Below are 23,387 nucleotides of genomic sequence, written 5' to 3' on the forward strand. Positions count from 1 at the left end.
ACTTTTTTAATGACAAAGATTACATATATGGCATTTAATTAGCTGAGGTCTACCACCACTTTAATATGTTCTTCCAGATTCATCAGTTATATTGATGAAGTCTTAAAGGAGCACACTACAGGGTCAATCACAATCCAATAAAAAAATATATCTAATAGTTTTAAACAGACAATCACCAAGACTATTGGGATTTTTGTAGATAAATCATTTGATGCTTTTTGAAATGATTGTGATTGACCCTTTAATGGTATCAGAGTCATGTTGTCTTGCCTAGACCTCACTAAAGGTGCATTATAATGCATAAACATTACACAGCAGCATACACACAGCAGTAGCATACACACACAGCAGCAGCATACACACACAGCAGCAGCATACACACAGAGCAGCATACATACACACACAGCAGAATACATACACAAACAGCAGAATACATACACACACAGCAGCATACATACACACACAGCAGCATACATACACACACAGCAGCATACATACACAAACAGCAGAATACATACACACACAGCAGCATACATACACACACAGCAGCATACATACACAGCAGCAGCATACACACACAGCAGCAGCATACACACAGAGCAGCATACATACACACACAGCAGCATACATACACACACAGCAGCATACATACACAGCAGCAGCATACACACACAGCAGCAGCATACACACAGAGCAGCATACATACACACACAGCAGAATACATACACACACAGCAGCATACATACACACACAGCAGCATACATACACAAACAGCAGCATACATACACAGCAGCATACATACACATACAGCAGCATACATACACACACAGCAGCATACATACACAAACAGCAGCATACATACACAGCAGTAGCATACACACACAGCAGTAGCATACACACACAGCAGCAGCATACACACAGCAGCAGCATACACACAGCAGCAGCATACACACACAGCAGTAGCATACACACACAGCAGCATACATACACACACAGCAGCATACATACACACACAGCAGCATACATACACAGCAGCATACATACACAGCAGCAGCATACACACACAGCAGTAGCATACACACACAGCAGTAGCATACACACACAGCAGCATACATACACAGCAGTAGCATACACACACAGCAGTAGCATACACACACAGCAGCATACATACACAGCAGTAGCATACACACACAGCAGCATACATACACAGCAGTAGCATACACACACAGCAGCATACATACACAGCAGTAGCATACACACACAGTAGCATACACACACAGCAGTAGCATACACACACAGCAGCATACATACACAGCAGTAGCATACACACACAGCAGCATACACACAGCAGCAGCATACACACAGCAGCAGCATACACACACAGCAGTAGCATACACACACAGCAGCATACATACACACACAGCAGCATACATACACACACAGCAGCATACATACACAGCAGCATACATACACAGCAGCAGCATACACACACAGCAGTAGCATACACACACAGCAGTAGCATACACACACAGCAGCATACATACACAGCAGTAGCATACACACACAGCAGTAGCATACACACACAGCAGCATACATACACAGCAGTAGCATACACACAGCAGCATACATACACAGCAGTAGCATACACACACAGCAGCATACATACACAGCAGTAGCATACACACACAGTAGCATACACACACAGCAGTAGCATACACACACAGCAGCATACATACACAGCAGTAGCATACACACACAGCAGCATACATACACAGCAGTAGCATACACACACAGCAGCATACATACACAGCAGCAGCATACACACACAGCAGTAGCATACACACACAGCAGCATACATACACAGCAGTAGCATACACACACAGCAGTAGTATCGATGATGTGCTGATTTTATGGCAAGGGGATGAAGCAGATATTAGTAATTTTATCAATTTTATGAATGGAAATAGTTACAATCTTGTTTTTACAGCTAACATGTCTAAAACAAAAATAGAATTTTTAGACTTACTCCTGTATGTAGATATAAATAATCAGATAGCAACTACCAATTTTAGAAAACCAACCGAGAAGAATAGTTATATAAATGCTACAAGTGGTCATAAAAGAAGTTGGGTGTCAAATGTCCCATATGGACAATATTTGCGAATGCGCAAAAATTGTACTCATACGTCACACTTTTTGTCTGAGGCAGCTATCTTGGACAAAAAGTTTTCGGATAAAGGTTACAAAAAAGAACTTCTAGAAACAGCTAAAGATAGGGCTATGAGTGTTTCCAGACATGATCTGTTAAATAAAAGTAAACCTTCTAATACAAAGAATCAAATAACATCTGATACTCCAAGGTTCATTACCAGATATAATGAGGGCTATAGCACCATATAAAAAGTCCTCAATAAACATTGGTCAATTCTAAAAACTGACCCTATACTAGGTAATATTCTAGCAGATAAACCACAAGTCATTTTTAAAAAAGGCAAAAATCTCAAAAATATATTGGCCCCGAGTAAACTTAGGGACACCAATCCAGTAGTAGATAATGCACGGAATTGGTTGAGTGCCAAAAAAGGAACCTTTAGATGTATGAAAAAAGTGTGTAACATGTGTAGTCACGTAGATAATGCATCTAATTTTTCAAACTGGGATGGTACCCAGACATTTAATATAAACTGCAGAGCAACATGTGATTCCACCTTTGTGGTATATCTTCCCAGGTGTGGCTGTGGTCTTTTTTATGTAGGGCATACTAAAAGGAAAATAAGAACCAGAACCAACGAGCATCTGTATAACATCAAAATAGCTAAGAATGAAGAAAAATCTATAAAACATAGTGTTCCCCTTCACTTTCTTGAAATGCATAATTGTAACCCGTCTTCACTTAGGGTTAAAGTCATAGATTGGATTCCTCCAAATATTCACAATAGGCTCCTAGCTTTGAGACAGCAGGAGACCTATTGGATATATAAGATTGGTAGTCTGGCCCCAAAGGGTTTAAATATTGATCTGGACCTTGCAGCTTATATGTAATTTATTATATTAAATTTATTTATTAATTTACATTAGTATGATTTTAACTTCTTATAGTCTACACATACATATATTTATATACATTTGTTAGGGTAATAATATAAAATAATAATTTTTTATCATTAGGGGTTCATTCCACAATCTCCTCTATCTCTTTATTCTATATATTTTTTAGTTCCCCTTTTCCATAGTATTTATATACGTTATCTAACCTGAAACATTGAGTTTAGGTAGATAGATTAATTTAAAGGGCATGAATTTTATTTATCACATATTTTAAAATTTTAAAATTATTGTGTTTTAAAATTATTGTGTTTGATTTTTATGAATGGATTTAGAGATTTTGAATTGCATGTAATGGTTTGTATTATATTGTATTTATATTTATATTATATTCTATATTATGATAGTTTTATTAATTTTGTATTTACATGTAGTTCAAATGTATTTTGTCAGTGTATGTATTTTATTCTGTGTTCAATCTTATACTAATGCTGGCCATCATCATGTCATTTGTTTAATATACCGATAGAGGGCGCTCCTCTCCTTTGGTATAAATAGATGGCCCATAACAGTGTCTGAACATTGCATTAATTTCACTATCCAACAACCCTTGAAAAAGTCCGGCCGGGATCCGGACGAAACGCGTAGGGATACAGTGCTCCTGTGCTCCGGTTACAACATCAGCAATAGCGGTCTAGGAGGCTTAGGCCTGCAGGGGGACTCTCCGGTGCCGGAACCTTTAGTGACGTCAGACGCCGACTCTGTTCGGCGGTCCTTTTCAAAATCTGTTTTGGACATATCTGCCTGAGGATCCGGTCCTGTACTGCGGCTGTGTTGCATAATTGGTGCACGAATTTACTTACTGGAATGTAAGTTGTTATGTTGAATATTTTTACTTGTTGTGACAAATAAATAATTCAAGGCTTCTTGCGCTTCTTGTACTCCTTTGCCCTAGTTCTACACACAGCAGTAGTATACACACACAGCAGCATACATACACAGCAGTAGCATACACACAGCAGCATACATACACAGCAGTAGCATACACACACAGCAGCATACATACACAGCAGCAGCATACACACACAGCAGCATACATACACAGCAGTAGCATACACACACAGCAGTAGCATACACACACAGCAGCATACATACACAGCAGTAGCATACACACACAGCAGTAGCATACACACACAGCAGCATACATACACAGCAGTAGCATACACACACAGCAGCATAAATACACAGCAGTAGCATACACACACAGCAGCATACATACACAGCAGCAGCATACACACAGCAGTAGCATACACACACAGCAGTAGCATACACACACAGCAGCATACATACACAGCAGTAGCATACACACACAGCAGCATACATACACAGCAGTAGCATACACACACAGCAGCATACATACACAGCAGTAGCATACACACACAGCAGCAGCATACACAAAGCAGCAGCATACACACACAGCAGCAGCATACACACACAGCAGCAGCATACACACACAGCAGCATACATACACATACAGCAGCATACATACACACACAGCAGCATACATACACAAGCAGCAGCATACATACACAGCAGCATACATACACAGCAGCAGCATACACACACAGCAGCAGCATACACACACAGCAGCAACATACACACACAGCAGCATACACACACAGCAGCAGCATACACACACAGCAGCATACATACACATACAGCAGCATACATACACACACAGCAGCAGCATACACACACAGCAGTAGCATACACACACAGCAGTAGCATACATACACATACAGCAGCATACACACACAGCAGTAGCATACATACACATACAGCAGCATACACACACAGCAGTAGCATACACACAGCAGTAGCATACACACACAGCAGTAGCATACACACACAGCAGCATACACACACAGCAGCATACATACACATACAGCAGCATACATACACACACAGCAGCATACATACACAAACAGCAGCATACATACACAGCAGCATACACACACAGCAGCATACATACACACACAGCAGCATACATACACACAGCAGCAACATACACACACAGCAGCATACATACACACACAGCAGCATACATACACAGCAGCAGCATACATACACAGTAGCAGCATACATACACAGCAGCAGCATACACACACAGCAGCATACATACACACACAGCAGCATACATACACAGCAGCAGCATACATACACAGTAGCAGCATACATACACAGCAGCAGCATACACACAGCAGCAACATACACACACAGCAGCATACATACACATACAGCAGCATACATACACACACAGCAGTAGCATACACACACAGCAGTAGCATACACACACAGCAGCATACATACACATACAGCAGCATACATACACACACAGCAGCATACATACACAGCAGCAGCATACACACAGCAGCATACATACACATACAGCAGCATACATACACACACAGCAGCATACATACACAGCAGCAGCATACATACACAGCAGCAGCATACACACAGCAGCAACATACACACACAGCAGCATACATACACATACAGCAGCATACATACACACACAGCAGTAGCATACACACACAGCAGCATACATACACATACAGCAGCATACATACACACACAGCAGTAGCATACACACACAGCAGCATACATACACAGCAGCAGCATACACACACAGCAGCAGCATACACACACAGCAGTAGCATACACACACAGCAGCAGCATACACACAGCAGCAGCATACACACACAGCAGCAGCATACACACACAGCAGCAGCATACACACACAGCAGCATACATACACATACAGCAGCATACATACACACACAGCAGCATACACATACAGCAGCATACATACACACACAGCAGCATACACACAGCAGCAGCATACACACACAGCAGCAGCATACACACACAGCAGCAGCATACACACACAGCAGCATACATACACATACAGCAGCATACATACACACACAGCAGCATACACACACAGCAGTAGCATACACAGCAGCAGCATACACACAGCAGCAGCATACACACACAGCAGCATACACATACAGCAGCATACATACACATACAGCAGCATACATACACACAGAGCAGCATACACATACAGCAGCTTACATACACACACAGCAGCATACATACACACACAGCAGCATACATACACAAGCAGCAGCAAACATACACAGCAGCATACATACACAGCAGCAGCATACACACACAGCAGTAGCATACACACACAGCAGTAGCATACACACAGCACAGCAGCATACACACACAGCAGTAGCATACACACACAGCAGTAGCATACACACAGCACAGCAGCATACACACACAGCAGTTGCATACACACACAGCAGTAGCATACACACACAGCAGCAGCATACATACACAGCAGCATACATACACAAGCAGCAGCATACATACACAGCAGCAGCATACATACACAGCAGCAGCATACACACAGCAGCAGCATACATACACACACAGCAGCAACATACACAGCAGCAGCATACACACAGCAGCAGCATACACACACAGCACAGCAGCATACACACACAGTAGCAGCATACACACACAGCAGCATACATACACATACAGCAGCATACATACACACACAGCAGCAGCATACACACAGCAGCAGCATACACACAGCACAGCAGCATACACACACAGCAGTAGCATACACACACAGCAGTAGCATACACACACAGCAGCAGCATACATACACAGCAGAATCATACACACAGCAGCAGCATACATACACACACAGCAGCAACATACACAGCAGCAGCATACATACACAGCACAGCAGCATACACACACAGTAGCAGCATACACACACAGCAGCATACATACACATACAGCAGCATACATACACACACAGCAGCATACATACACATACAGCAGCATACATACACACACAGCAGCAGCATACACACAGCACAGCAGCATACACACACAGCAGTAGCATACACACACAGCAGTAGCATACACACACAGCAGTAGCATACACACACAGCAGCAGCATACATACACAGCAGAATCATACACACAGCAGCAGCATACATACACACACAGCAGCAACATACACAGCAGCAGCATACATACACAGCACAGCAGCATACACACACAGTAGCAGCATACACACACAGCAGCATACATACACATACAGCAGCATACATACACACACAGCAGCATACATACACACACAGCAGCATACATACACAAACAGCAGCATACATACACAGCAGCATACATACACATACAGCAGCATACATACACACACAGCAGCATACATACACAAACAGCAGCATACATACACAGCAGTAGCATACACACACAGCAGTAGCATACACACACAGCAGCAGCATACACACAGCAGCAGCATACACACAGCACAGCAGCATACACACACAGTAGCAGCATACACACACAGCAGCATACATACACACACAGCAGCATACATACACACACAGCAGTAGCATACACACACAGCAGCAGCATACACACAGCAGCAGCATACACACAGCAGCAGCATACACACACAGCCGCATACATACACATACAGCAGCATACATACACACACAGCAGCATACATACACAAGCAGCAGCATACATACACAGCAGCATACATACACATACAGCAGCATACATACACACAGCAGCAGCATACACACACAGCAGCATACATACACACACAGCACCATACATACACACAGCAGCAGCATACACACAGCAGCAGCATACACACACAACAGCAGCATACACACACAGCCGCATACATACACATACAGCAGCATACATACACACACAGCAGCATACATACACAAGCAGCAGCATACATACACAGCAGCATACATACACATACAGCAGCATACACACACACACAGCAGCATACACACACAGCAGCAGCATACACACACAGCAGCAGCATACATACACACAGCAGCAGCATACACACAGCAGCAGCATACACACACAGCAGCAGCATACACACACAGCAGCATACATACACATACAGCAGCATACATACACACACAGCAGCAGCAGCATACACACACAGCAGCAGCATACACACACACACACAGCAGCAACATACACACACAGCAGCATACATACACACAGCAGCAGCATACACACAGCAGCAGCATACACACACAGCAGCAGCATACACACACAGCAGCATACATACACATACAGCAGCATACATACACACACAGCACCAGCATACACACACAGCAGTAGCATACACACACAGCAGCATACATACACACACAGCAGCATACATACACACACAGCAGCATACATACACAAGCAGCAGCATACATACACAGCAGCATACATACACAGCAGCAGCATACACACACAGCAGTAGCATACACACACAGCAGTAGCATACACACAGCACAGCAGCATACACACACAGCAGTAGCATACACACACAGCAGTAGCATACACACAGCACAGCAGCATACACACACAGCAGTAGCATACACACACAGCAGTAGCATACACACACAGCAGCAGCATACATACACAGCAGCATGCATACACAAGCAGCAGCATACATACACAGCAGCAGCATACATACACAGCAGCAGCATACACACAGCAGCAGCATACAAACACACACAGCAGCAACATACACAGCAGCAGCATACACACAGCAGCAGCATACACACACAGCACAGCAGCATACACACACAGTAGCAGCATACACACACAGCAGCATACATACACATACAGCAGCATACATACACACACAGCAGTAGCATACACACACAGCAGTAGCATACACACACAGCAGCAGCATACATACACAGCAGAATCATACACACAGCAGCAGCATACATACACACACAGCAGCAACATACACAGCAGCAGCATACATACACAGCACAGCAGCATACACACACAGTAGCAGCCTACACACACAGCAGCATACATACACATACAGCAGCATACATACACACACAGCAGCATACATACACAAACAGCAGAATACATACACACACAGCAGCATACATACACACACAGCAGCATACATACACAAACAGCAGCATACATACACAGCAGCATACATACACATACAGCAGCATACATACACACACAGCAGCATACATACACAAACAGCAGCATACATACACAGCAGTAGCATACACACACAGCAGTAGCATACACACACAGCAGCAGCATACACACAGCAGCAGCATACACACAGCACAACAGCATACACACACAGTAGCAGCATACACACACAGCAGCATACATACACACACAGCAGCATACATACACACACAGCAGCATACACACACAGCAGTAGCATACACACACAGCAGTAGCATACACACACAGCAGCAGCATACACACAGCAGCAGCATACACACAGCAGCAGCATACACACACAGCCGCATACATACACATAAAGCAGCATACACACACAGCAGCATACATACACATACAGCAGCATACATACACACACAGCAGCATACATACACAAACAGCAGAATACATACACACACAGCAGCATACATACACACACAGCAGCATACATACACAAACAGCAGCATACATACACAGCAGCATACATACACATACAGCAGCATACATACACACACAGCAGCATACATACACAAACAGCAGCATACATACACAGCAGTAGCATACACACACAGCAGTAGCATACACACACAGCAGCAGCATACACACAGCAGCAGCATACACACAGCACAGCAGCATACACACACAGTAGCAGCATACACACACAGCAGCATACATACACACACAGCAGCATACATACACACACAGCAGCATACACACACAGCAGTAGCATACACACACAGCAGCAGCATACACACAGCAGCAGCATACACACAGCAGCAGCATACACACACAGCCGCATACATACACATACAGCAGCATACATACACACACAGCAGCATACATACACAAGCAGCAGCATACATACACAGCAGCATACATACACATACAGCAGCATACATACACACAGCAGCAGCATACACACACAGCAGCATACATACACACACAGCAGCATACATACACACAGCAGCAGCATACACACAGCAGCAGCATACACACACAGCAGCAGCATACACACACAGCCGCATACATACACATACAGCAGCATACATACACACACAGCAGCATACATACACAAGCAGCAGCATACATACACAGCAGCATACATACACATACAGCAGCATACACACACAGCAGCAGCATACACACACAGCAGCAGCATACACACACAGCCGCATACATACACAGCAGTAGCATACACACACAGCAGCAACATACACACAGCAGCATACATACACATACAGCAGCATACACACACACACAGCAGCATACACACACAGCAGCAGCATACACACACAGCAGCAGCATACACACACAGCAGCAGCATACATACACACAGCAGCAGCATACACACAGCAGCAGCATACACACAGCAGCAGCATACACACACAGCAGCAGCATACACACACAGCAGCATACATACACATACAGCAGCATACATACACACACAGCAGCAGCAGCATACACACACAGCAGCAGCATACACACACACACACACACAGCAGCAACATACACACACAGCAGCATACATACACACAGCAGCAGCATACACACAGCAGCAGCATACACACACAGCAGCAGCATACACACACAGCAGCATACATACACATACAGCAGCATACATACACACACAGCACCAGCATACACACACAGCAGTAGCATACACACACAGCAGCATACATACACACACAGCAGCATACATACACACACAGCAGCATACATACACAAGCAGCAGCATACATACACAGCAGCATACATACACAGCAGCAGCATACACACACAGCAGTAGCATACACACACAGCAGTAGCATACACACAGCACAGCAGCATACACACACAGCAGTAGCATACACACACAGCAGTAGCATACACACAGCACAGCAGCATACACACACAGCAGTAGCATACACACACAGCAGTAGCATACACACACAGCAGCAGCATACATACACAGCAGCATACATACACAAGCAGCAGCATACATACACAGCAGCAGCATACATACACAGCAGCAGCATACACACAGCAGCAGCATACAAACACACACAGCAGCAACATACACAGCAGCAGCATACACACAGCAGCAGCATACACACACAGCACAGCAGCATACACACACAGTAGCAGCATACACACACAGCAGCATACATACACATACAGCAGCATACATACACACACAGCAGTAGCATACACACACAGCAGTAGCATACACACACAGCAGCAGCATACATACACAGCAGAATCATACACACAGCAGCAGCATACATACACACACAGCAGCAACATACACAGCAGCAGCATACATACACAGCACAGCAGCATACACACACAGTAGCAGCATACAGACACAGCAGCATACATACACATACAGCAGCATACACACACACACAGCAGCATACATACACAAACAGCAGAATACATACACACACAGCAGCATACATACACACACAGCAGCATACATACACAAACAGCAGCATACATACACAGCAGCATACATACACATACAGCAGCATACATACACACACAGCAGCATACATACACAAACAGCAGCATACATACACAGCAGTAGCATACACACACAGCAGTAGCATACACACACAGCAGCAGCATACACACAGCAGCAGCATACACACAGCACAGCAGCATACACACACAGTAGCAGCATACACACACAGCAGCATACATACACACACAGCAGCATACATACACACACAGCAGCATACACACACAGCAGTAGCATACACACACAGCAGTAGCATACACACACAGCAGCAGCATACACACATCAGCAGCATACACACAGCAGCAGCATACACACACAGCCGCATACATACACATACAGCAGCATACATACACACACAGCAGCATACATACACAAGCAGCAGCATACATACACAGCAGCATACATACACATACAGCAGCAGCATACACACAGCAGCAGCATACACACAGCAGCAGCATACACACACAGCCGCATACATACACATACAGCAGCATACATACACACACAGCAGCATACATACACAAGCAGCAGCATACATACACAGCAGCATACATACACATACAGCAGCAGCATACACACACAGCAGCAGCATACACACACAGCCGCATACATACACATACAGCAGCATACATACACACACAGCAGCATACATACACAAGCAGCAGCATACATACACAGCAGCATACATACACATACAGCAGCATACACACACAGCAGCAGCATACACACACAGCAGCAGCATACACACACAGCCGCATACATACACAGCAGTAGCATACACACACAGCAGCAACATACACACAGCAGCATACATACACATACAGCAGCATACACACACACACAGCAGCATACACACACAGCAGCAGCATACACACACAGCAGCAGCATACACACACAGCAGCAGCATACATACACACAGCAGCAGCATACACACAGCAGCAGCATACACACAGCAGCAGCATACACACACAGCAGCATACATACACATACAGCAGCATACATACACACACAGCAGCAGCAGCATACACACACAGCAGCAGCATACACACACAGCAGCAACATACACACACAGCAGCATACATACACACAGCAGCAGCATACACACAGCAGCAGCATACACACACAGCAGCAGCATACACACACAGCAGCATACATACACATACAGCAGCATACATACACACACAGCAGCAGCATACACACACAGCAGCAGCATACACACACAGCAGCAACATACACACACAGCAGCATACACACACAGCAGCATACATACACAGCAGCAGCATACACACACAGCAGCAGCATACACAGCAGTAGCATACACACAGCACAGCAGCATACACACACAGCAGCATACATACACAGCAGCATACATACACAGCAGCATACATACACACAGCAGCAACATACACACACAGCAGCATACACACACAGCAGCATACATACACACACAGCAGCATACATACACAGCAGCAGCATACACACACAGCAGCAGCATACATAGACAGCAGCATACATACACAGCAGCAGCAGCATACACACACAGCAGCATACATACACAGCAGCAGCATACACACACAGCAGCAGCATACACACACAGCAGCATACACACACAGCAGCAGCATACACACACAGCAGCAGCATACATACACAGCAGCATACATACACAGCAGCAGCATACATACACAGCAGCAGCATACACACACATCAGCAGCATACATACACAGCAGCATACATACACAGCAGCAGCAGCATACACACACAGCAGCAACATACACACACAGCAGCAGCATACATACACAGCAGCATACATACACAGCAGCAGCAGCATACACACACAGCAGCAACATACACACACAGCAGCATACATACACAGCAGCATACATACACAGCAGCATACATACACAGCAGCATACATACACAGCAGCAGCATACACACACAGCAGCAACATACACACACAGCAGCATACACACACAGCAGCAACATACACACACAGCAGCATACATACACAGCAGCATACATACACAGCAGCAGCATACACACACAGCAGCAACATACACACACAGCAGCATACATACACACACAGCAGCATACATACACACACAGCAGCAGCATACACACACAGCAGCAACATACACACACAGCAGCAGCATACACACAGAAAGTGCAGGGCAAATAGCCCGGAACGTAGCTAAGGGTTAAGGCCTGGAGGAGTGAGTGCTGCTGTGTGTGTGTGTTAGTTACAATGTTGCATTGTGTTGGGATGGGTCTACCAACCTTATAAAGGGAATGTGCAGGGATTCCACTTCCTCTTTTTTTCTGTGGATTCCCATTAGATCTTTCAGCATCGCAGCTTGTCAGCATTTCCAATGGAAGGCAAATCTGTAGAGTGGGAAGAGATGGAGTTAGAGGATATCGATTGGGTTGCACCATCCCCATTAATAAACATTACAGTGGGTCAGGGCAATGTGTCTGGGCTATGTTTGGCGGTTTCTCCCCTGGGAGGGTAGCCCTGACTTATTTTCCTCTCCTGTACGGGAGAACCTGGTAGGGGATGCTGAGGCACGCCGGGTTTATCAGCCGATCATTTTAGATAGTCGGCCTTCAAGGCCTGAGCAGGCTCAGGGGCAAGCGAGCGGGCAAAGTGCGCAAGGCGGGCCTAAGGGGTCCCAAGGGAGTTCCGGGTTCTGCTCCGGGGGTCCCGGTAATCTATCCGGGGGATCCGGAGTGGGCCTTAGGCAGGGGCCTGGATTTTCTGGGCCTGGGGAGTCGCAGAGGAGTTCAGCGGGTATCCCTGGGGAGGGTTCCGTTGGCGCGGGTAGTGAGAGCAGTGTGACCTTACCTGCGTCGGTGGTCCTCTCTGGGGAATCCATGGTGGCGGTCTCCCTCTTGCAGTCCCTTGCATCGGTCCTCGCGGGTGCAGCTCCAGGGGTGGAGGTACTCAAGGCCCAGGCTTCGGTCCATCATAGTGCGCAGGCCTCCGGTCCTCGTCCAAGATGGCCGCCGCGTCGACTTCCGGTAGCGTCGCGCATCATGACGTCACTTCCGCTCGCGGCTCTTGCAATCAAGCCAGCGAACAGAGCGGATCGTCCCCCCAGGGCTCCGAAGGTAAGAAGGGAGCACCTCGGGGGGGACACCCGCTAGTGGGGGCATGCATGATAGGCCTCAGCAGGCCGAGGGGGCACAGCTTAGGCCGGAGCAAAGTGTGGCAGTGAGGAGTCAGGGGACAGGTGTGAGCGTGGAAGCGGGGCAGCATGGCCCCCCAAAGGGGCACCCAGGGGGTGGCACAGCAGGGGGCATGCACAAGAGCGGCATGTAATAAAGGAGGGGAGGCCGATAGGGCACCCTCCTTGCGCTCGCGGCCCACTCCAGGAGGGGGCAAAGCCAATGCGGCTCCCGCACGCGCTGCGGCACAGAATAAAGGGAAGGCCCCCGTGGCTAGAGCCACAAATAAGGGGGCCAGTGTGGCACAAGGCTCAAGGGGTGACACCGCTATGACGGAGCTCCAGGAGCGGGGCCTGCAGGGTACGTTGACGCCCAGCAGGACCTCACCGGCAAGGTCAGGTCAAATAGCCACGAGAGGGGCTGTGAAAAGAGGGCATGCTAGCATTAGCGATAACCCTGGGGAAGGCCTAGAAAACCCCAGGAGGGGGGCGGTGAGACAGGCCAGAGCATCGAAGTCTCAAAGTAGGGGTAGGACAGTGAGATTTCAGGAGGATTATACCAGCGGGCAGGCCACCAGTACGGATGAGGATGCGCGTTTGGCATGTGGTGTGAGTGATATCGACCGGGAAGGGTATAAAGAATTCGGGGTCGGGGGGATAGGGAGGAGACGACTAGCTCTTCCCGAGGTACTCCCCTCTTGGGTTCTATTTTGCAGGTACCCAGTGCATCCTCATCCAGTAGGGACATGGCGACTCAGAGTTCCGGAGCTCTCGTGCCTAGAGGCGTCACCAGTACTTCTGGACAAGGCCAGGCCGCATCGGGTGCTTCATCTGGTGAGTTCCAAATTGGTTTACCTAGGGGGCGGTGTGATTCCTCCAGTTCTAGTGGGTCAGGATCAGGGTCTGAGATAGATGGGTCTCTGGGATTGCACACGAAAGGGCATAGGAGGATGTACAGAATGTTGAGAAAGATGAGTAGGGGCAATCACGGGGATGGCAATGCCAGTAGCGTTGCGCAGTCATCTCAACTCCTAGGGGTTGCTGGGGGGTCACCACAGGCAGTGAACAGGAAAGCAGCAGTACATGGGGATACTTATTCGTGCCAGGTACACAGTTTGCATGCACACCTCAAGTCTAAGACGGTGAAGCGTATCCAGGACGGTAAGTATGTAAACATGTTCGAACTGTCTGCAGAGGCGTTTAAGTTTAAGGAAATGGCAGAGGACGGTACGGGCCCTAAGAAATTAAGGCGGCCCGATACACTTGAGGAGTGGCATCGGTGTTTCCGTGTATACTCCACCTGCTATTTGGAGAGGTTTCCCGACCAGGGGACTGTCCTCTTTAAATACGTCAACACCATCGATGCAATACATAGAAAGTTTGCTGATGGTGCGTGGAGAGAGTAGATATGTTATATCGTAAGAAGAAGGTGGGCAACCCATTACTTGATTTAGGCACAATGGACTTGCACCTCTGGGAGCATCTTGATGCGGAAAGGAGGGCGCAGGGAGGCTCAACGGCGGTATCGCCTGGGAGTAGGCAGACATTGTGCTTTCGACGGCGGCAAGGGGGTGTGTGCTGGCGATATCAGGACAAAGCGTGCGAGCGGGGCACATCGTGCATGTTCAAGCCTCGTCTGTAAGTTTTGCAGCGGACAACACCCGGGAGCTGATTGCTCCAAGAAGCGAGATACCCAAACTGATCAGTTCGGGGGCAAGGGAAGCGCTGGGAGTAAGGGCGGATTCGCCCCTTAGGGTCCAGGTTATCAGCAAATGGTTGAGCAGGTACCCGGACAGGGCGGCTGCTCAACTGTTTGATGGCGGTTTGCGTAAGGGTTTTATCATCCTGGTAGTGGGTTGGGTAGTGGGAGCCTGAGACAGGAAGAACCTGAAATCGGCTTCTCAGTACCCCGAGGCAGTAAGAGAGAAGTTGGGAAAAGAAGTGGCCTTGGGTAGGGTTGCAGGCCCTTTCAGGGAATTACCAATGCCGGATTTAGTTATTTCCCCACTGGGGGTTGTTCCCAAAAAGGAAACGGGTAAGTTCCGGCTAATACAGCACCTCTCTTATCCGAAAGGGCAGTCGGTGAACGACGCCATTCTGGAGGAATTGAGCTCAGTCCATTACCAGTCGTTTGACGACGCGCTGGCTATGGTCAGGGAACGGGGCCCTGGAGCCTTGATGGCGAAGTTGGACATAGAATCCGCGTTCCGGCTTCTCCCGATTCACCCATCATCCTTCAGGCTGATGGGGTGTTGGTTTGAAGGGGGTTATTATGTTGATCGTTGTCTGCCCATGGGCTGTTCAATATCCTGCGCATATTTTGAAGCATTCAGCACTTTCCTACACTGGGTGGTGGTCTCGGTGGCTGGGAGTGACAGGGTTGCACACTATTTGGACGATTTCCTTCTGGTTGGGGCAGCCAACTTGCAAGAATGCGCCTCATTAATGAAAGTCATGAGGTTCATGATGGCCAGGTTTGGGGTGCCTCTGGCAGAGGATAAGACGGAGGGACCGTGCACATGTTTGACGTTCTTAGGCATCGAAATTGATTCGGTGGCAGGGGAGTGTAGGTTGCCTAAAGAAAAGGTTGCCAAGATGTTGGCGACAGTCCGTGCTATGGCTTCGGCACCGACATGTTCGCTTAGGGAGCTGCAGTCGCTCCTTGGCCTCCTTAACTTCGCGGGGAGAGTTATCCCGTGGGGTAGGGTGTTTAGCAAGCGGTTAGAGCAGTGCTTGGGCGGAGGTAGGGCTCCGGCATCGCGCATTCACATCACGAGGGATCTCGTGGCAGATTTGCAGGTCTGGGAGAGGTTTCTCCAGGACTTTAACGGCATCTGCATGTGGCGAGGTGATCCAATATCTAACCAATCACTGCATCTGTTCACGGACGCCGCTGGAGCATCCGGGTATGGGGCTTACTTTGAGGGGGCATAGAGTGCGGAGCCCTGGCCGCCTGAGTGGGCGGGCCGAGGGCTTACACGCAATCTTTGCTTTCTGGAACGGTTTCCTATACTGGTGGCAGTGGAACTGTGGGGTCACCTGTTTAGTAACAGGGCTGTGATTTTCTGGACGGATAATCTCAGCATGGTGTTTGCTATTAACAGACTTTCAGCTTCATCGCCTGTGGTGGTGCATTACCTGCGACACCTAGTGTTGAGATGTTTGCAATGGAACATTGACTTTAGGGCCCAGCATGTGCCAGGGGTGCAGAATATAGTTGCTTATGCTTTGTCTCGCTTCAAGTGGGAGGCATTTAGGGCTGCGGCACCGGCCGCGGCTCCTAATTGTCTTTCTTGCCCTCTCTTTTTGTGACAGATGGCGAGGGACTACAGCAACTGATTCCCTTGTTGAGGGCTTTGTTGGCACCCAGCACATGGTCGGCATATGTGAGGTACTGGAGTGAGTGGTTAGGTTTCTGCGACCTACGTGAGTTCCCCTCCTGTGAAGGGGAACAGGGGTTTCTGTTGCACTGGCTGGCTGACTGACCTGAGAGGTAAGCGAGCAAAAAAGGGGACGGTGGTCTCTAGGCTATCGGCTGTGGCTTTCTTCTGCAGGTTATACGCTTTCAAAGATGAGTCACGCTCCTTCCTTGTGAAGCAGCTTCTTAGGGGGTGGGGTCGTCTGGAAGTTCCATGACGGGACACAAGGGAGCCCATTACGGCAGAACGGCTGGTAAAGTTGCTGGTGGTCCTGCCAGAGATATGTTCCTCGCCTTTCGAGGTTCAGCTCTTCAGGGTGGCCTTCGGCCTGGCGTTTCACGGTGCATTAAGGGTGGGCGAGTTGGTACCACGCGCCAAGACGGCGGTCACAGGGGGGGTCATGCACAATCATGTTAGGTTGGTGGATGACTCATGCTATTGTTCATTCCCAGGTCAAAAACAGACCAGGAGGGCCGGGGGATTTGGCTTTCCTTGCCGGGGCAGCCTGGTGTTACCTGTTGCCCAGTACAGCTGGTGTCATCATACCTGGAAGTGCGGCCAGGAGGCTCCTCCAGGTTTCTAATACATGCCACTTGAGACCCGTTGACCAGATACCAGTTTGGGAAGGTTTTAGGTAGGGTAGCGCAAAAGGCTGGTCCAGATGGGTCTCGGATTTCCCCACACTCCTTCCGAGTGGGGGCAGCGACGACAGCAGCAGAGCTGGGTTGGTCCTCGGATCGCATTTGCTCATTGGGGCGGTGGAGGTTGCAGCGGTACAAGTCCTATGTTAGGCCACTGTATGCTTGAGAACAGGGGTCAATGTGACAAGGGTGCAAGGGTTTAGGGGCTTGCAGGGGTGATACCTAAAGAGGAATGGGCCAAGGTTTGATGAGGATCTGGTCCACTGCAAGCAGGCTAACTCTTGTTTTCTTTATTTTCAGAAACATGTCCTGGTCCTGTACGGGTGTGGATCGTCAGCCATTCTTATGTGCACTGGGCCGCAATTAGAGCTGCAGCCATGCCAGGAGGACAGCAGCTAGGATTTCCCTCGTCCAGGGCTGTGTTACGTTGGCTAGGGCGCAGAGGCTTAGCCTGGGCAGATTTGCCTGCATTGCTACAGAATGCCGCGAGAAGGTGGGAGAAACCCCACATTCTGATACTGCATGCCGACGGCAACGATATGGGGGCCATTCCCACATTGGATTTAATTCGGGCAATGCAGTCAGATCTGAGGCAGTTCAAACTCTGGTTTCCAGGTGTGCGAATCGGGTGGTCGAATGTGATCCCTAGATTAAGATGGAGGCACATGGTGTGTCATAAGGCGGCTTTTCAGGTCAGAAAAAATATCAATAGGGACCTGAGGAAGCAGGCAGCCCATAAGGGTTTGTATAGGCAGGATGGGGTTCATTTAGAACCGGCAGGAGTAGATTTGGTCTTGCAGAACATCAGGCAGGAGTTACTCCTAAGAGTATAGGGTGGCGGCAAGAGTCAGGACCATTGAATATGCAGGTCAGGCTGCAGACTGGAAGGAGGTTGGAATAACGGCCATTGCGGTCAGGGTGACGTCACAGGCTTGGTATGCTTGGGCGTGCTTGGGCTGATTATTGTTGGGCCGAGAAACCCCTAAATAGTAAAGCTGCGTGAGTATCTCCGCCTTGTGGTCTGCAGCAGTGTCCCTTGGCCATTTTCTAGAAGGGGTTATTCATAGTTAGAATGTAGGCCCCGATTGCCGCCACCCGTGGTTGTTACCTGCCAGTTCCACGGCTGGTATCAATAAATGCGACCCACGGGTCTTTCACCCACAAACTGTGTTATGTTGTTATTTATATATAATAAAGTTTTAGTAAGTGTTAAGTTATGGTTAAATTAGGTTACAAGCAGACACTCAGGAGATGTAGGGCATTTAATCCCTTAAGCAGCACACACACAGCAGCACACACACACAGCAGCACACACACAGCAGCAACTGTTAAGTTATGGTTAAATTAGGTTACAAGCAGACACTCAGGAGATGTAGGGCATTTAATCCCTTAAGCAGCACACACACAGCAGCACACACAAACACAGCAGCACAAACACAGCAGCACACACACACACAGCAGCACACACACAGCAGCACCATACACACAGCAGCACACACACAGCAGCACACACACAGCAGCAGCATACACAACACAGCAGTAGCATACACACCACAGCAGCAGCATACACACAGTAGGATACACACAGCAGCATACACACGGCAGCATACTGTTATGTTCTCTGTGTAGTCAGGATTAGAACATTCAGTTGTGTGCTGTTACCTTGTGTCTGATGTCTCTTGCACATATCATGAAGACTCTGCAGCAGGAACTTTAGATAACTTTTATTCAGCTACAACCACATGGCTTATTCACTAGCAGGTTCCATCAGTAAAACTAACATGGCTTCTGATTATGTCACAGAGACCCAGACACACCCAGAGGGTGTGGTGAGCTGAGCTTAAAGCTGCAGCACTTCTAACATATAATGATAAAACAAGGTTAGTGCAAAGATACAGTAAAATCTGCAGTCATATTAACATCCCCTTTTTTCTAAAAATAAAATAAAAATAAAATAAAAATAAAGAACAGACAGTGGATAATATTGTAACATACAACTAGTAATAGACATACATGTTTATCACTAAACCATACACTTGTACTTAGAACAGTTTATCTTTGTAGTCTATGCACAAGACCTAGGTCACAGCCTAGATTTTAGTCACAGTTATGTTTTCTGCGATAAGTCCGCCTTCGGATTAGGTCATTCCTTGGTGAATAATCTCTCACTGAATCCTCACATTGCCATCTAGAAGGTGGCCTTCTGTGTCTAGAGGGCCATAGAGTATTTGGTTCAGGAGAAAATGTCTGTGCAGGAATACCCAACGGTTGTTGATCATCTGTGATATTTTGGTGTTGGACAGAATCATTCTGAGGTTGATCTGTTTCAGTTGTGTTCATTGTATTTTCATCCTCAGAAGACTCAGGTGGGCACCACACTCCATGCCAGATATCCTCACCATCTGAATAATTGGATATTTGTGTAGCTGGTTGAGATCTATGTCTTTTTTGTTCTACATGGCGGGAAACTGTACCACCAGCTTGTAGTTGAACTTTAAACATTCTGTTGCCTATGCCTTGTACTATGACAGCTGGAATCAATTTATTCGGGCCACGGTAGTTTCTCACCCATACTCTGTCATGAAGAACAAATTCTGAAATGCTAGAAGTGTTCAACTCTTGTTTGGAATGTTCTGGTCTAACTTTATCCAGGCGTCTTCCAAAGATTAACATTGCAGGTGATAGCCCAGTAGTGACATGGGGAGTATTTTGATAGTTAAACAAAAAGTTAGAAAGGGAGTTTGGATTAAATTTTGATTTGTGAGAGACAGCTAAGTGGCGTTTTAAAGTTTGTTCAAATCTTTCAGCCTGTCCATTAGAGGCTGGAAAATATGGAGCTGTCTTACAGTGTTTGATGTGTAGTAACTTTACTGCTAATGTTTGCAGTAAGTTCGGAATTATCACTCGTGATCCCCATAACAGACAGCCTGAGTCATGCACAATTTCCTTCTTCCTTGTAAAATATGGCTGAAGGTCAGAGCGAACTACTTTAAGCCACCCATGTTGAACAAAAGACTTAATTTCCTGTAAGGTAGAATCAGAGCATTTATAAGTAGCAATCACTTTGGAATTTAGATTTAAAGGCTGAGGAGGAGTTTCTATGATTCTAGAAGATGCTGTCATGTGATGTACCATTGGTAATCTTGAAAACATATCCACATTCGTATGATCACTGTGGCATCGATATTTAATGGAGTAGTTGTAAGCCGCCAGCTGAAGTGCATAGCGCTGAAGTCGAGCAGCTGTTGTGTTGGAGATACCCTTCTGAGGGTGCAGAATAGACAAAAGTGGTTTATGATCCGTGATCAGAGTAAACGGTCTGCCATATATATAAATGTGGAATTTCTTCACAGCCCAAATTATTGCTAAAGCTTCTTGATCAATCTGGGCATAATTTCTCTCAGATGGAGTTAGAGATCTGGACGCAAAAGACACAGGACGTTCAGAACCATCGGGCATAATGTGTGAAAGTACTGTGCCTAAACCATATGGTGAAGCATCGCAGGCTAGTACCAAAGACTCCTTAAGGTCATAGTGGACAAGGAGTCTTGATTCCAGAAGAAGTTGCTTCAAGCGTTCAAATGCTCGTGTACATAAGTCAGTCCAGGCCCACTGGTTTTTACTATCTAAAAGGCGGTGTAGTGGATATAGTAAATGAGCCAAATTTGGTAAAAATCTGTGATAGTAATTGAGCAACCCCAAATAAGAACGTAGCTGAGATGCATTAACAGGGGTGGGAGCATGAACCAGCACTTTCACTTTTTCAGCAGTTGTGTGGAGACCATTCTTGTCCACTACATGTGCACAATATTCTAAACTCTTGCAGAAGAACTCACACTTTTCCATGTTAACTTTCAGTCTGAATTCCTGTAGGCACAGCTTCAACATTGGCTTTATGAGCGGCATCATTTTCACCAGTGATAAGCATGTCATCTAACATACAGTGGGTATGTGGAATACCTGCAAAGATCTCATCCATTATCCGTTGCCACACTGCAGGTGCTGGGGCAATGCCAAACACCATTCGCGTATACTGAAAAAGCCCTTTGTGAGTGTTGATAGTTAACAGGTGTCTGGAGTCTGGATGCACCTCTAACTGTAAGTATGCTTGATGCAAGTCAATTTTTGTACATTTTTCACCCCCTTCCAGAGAACTAAACAATTCTTCAATTCGTGGTAAAGGATACTGATCCACAAGTAATTGAGGGTTAAGGCCCACTCTGAAATCTCCACAGATGCGAATGTCCCCATTTTTTTTTCTGACAGGAACTATTGGGGAAGCCCATTCACTGCTAGACACTGGAACAATAATCCCCTGATTTCGTAGTCTTTCTAGTTCTGCTTCAATTTTAGGTTTAAGTGCAAATGGTACAACTCTTGGCTTACAAAATTTTGGAATAGCATTTTCTTTTAGGTGAAGCTGAATCTGCTTGTCTTTCACTAAACCTAGGTTCCCATCAAATACAGTCTTATATTTGTGCTTTAGTGAATTAA

At 46.8% G+C, this 23,387-nt stretch overlaps 1 protein-coding gene across 1 annotated transcript in view; it reads right to left on the bottom strand.

Annotated features, from left to right (window-relative positions):
- Positions 1 to 23,387, bottom strand: part of LOC128641196 (uncharacterized) — a 287,350-nt gene that overhangs the window by 220,144 nt on the left and 43,819 nt on the right. The window lies entirely within an intron of this gene.

This window comes from Bombina bombina, chromosome 10, assembly GCF_027579735.1.
Source record: "Bombina bombina isolate aBomBom1 chromosome 10, aBomBom1.pri, whole genome shotgun sequence".
Lineage (NCBI taxonomy): Eukaryota > Metazoa > Chordata > Amphibia > Anura > Bombinatoridae > Bombina > Bombina bombina.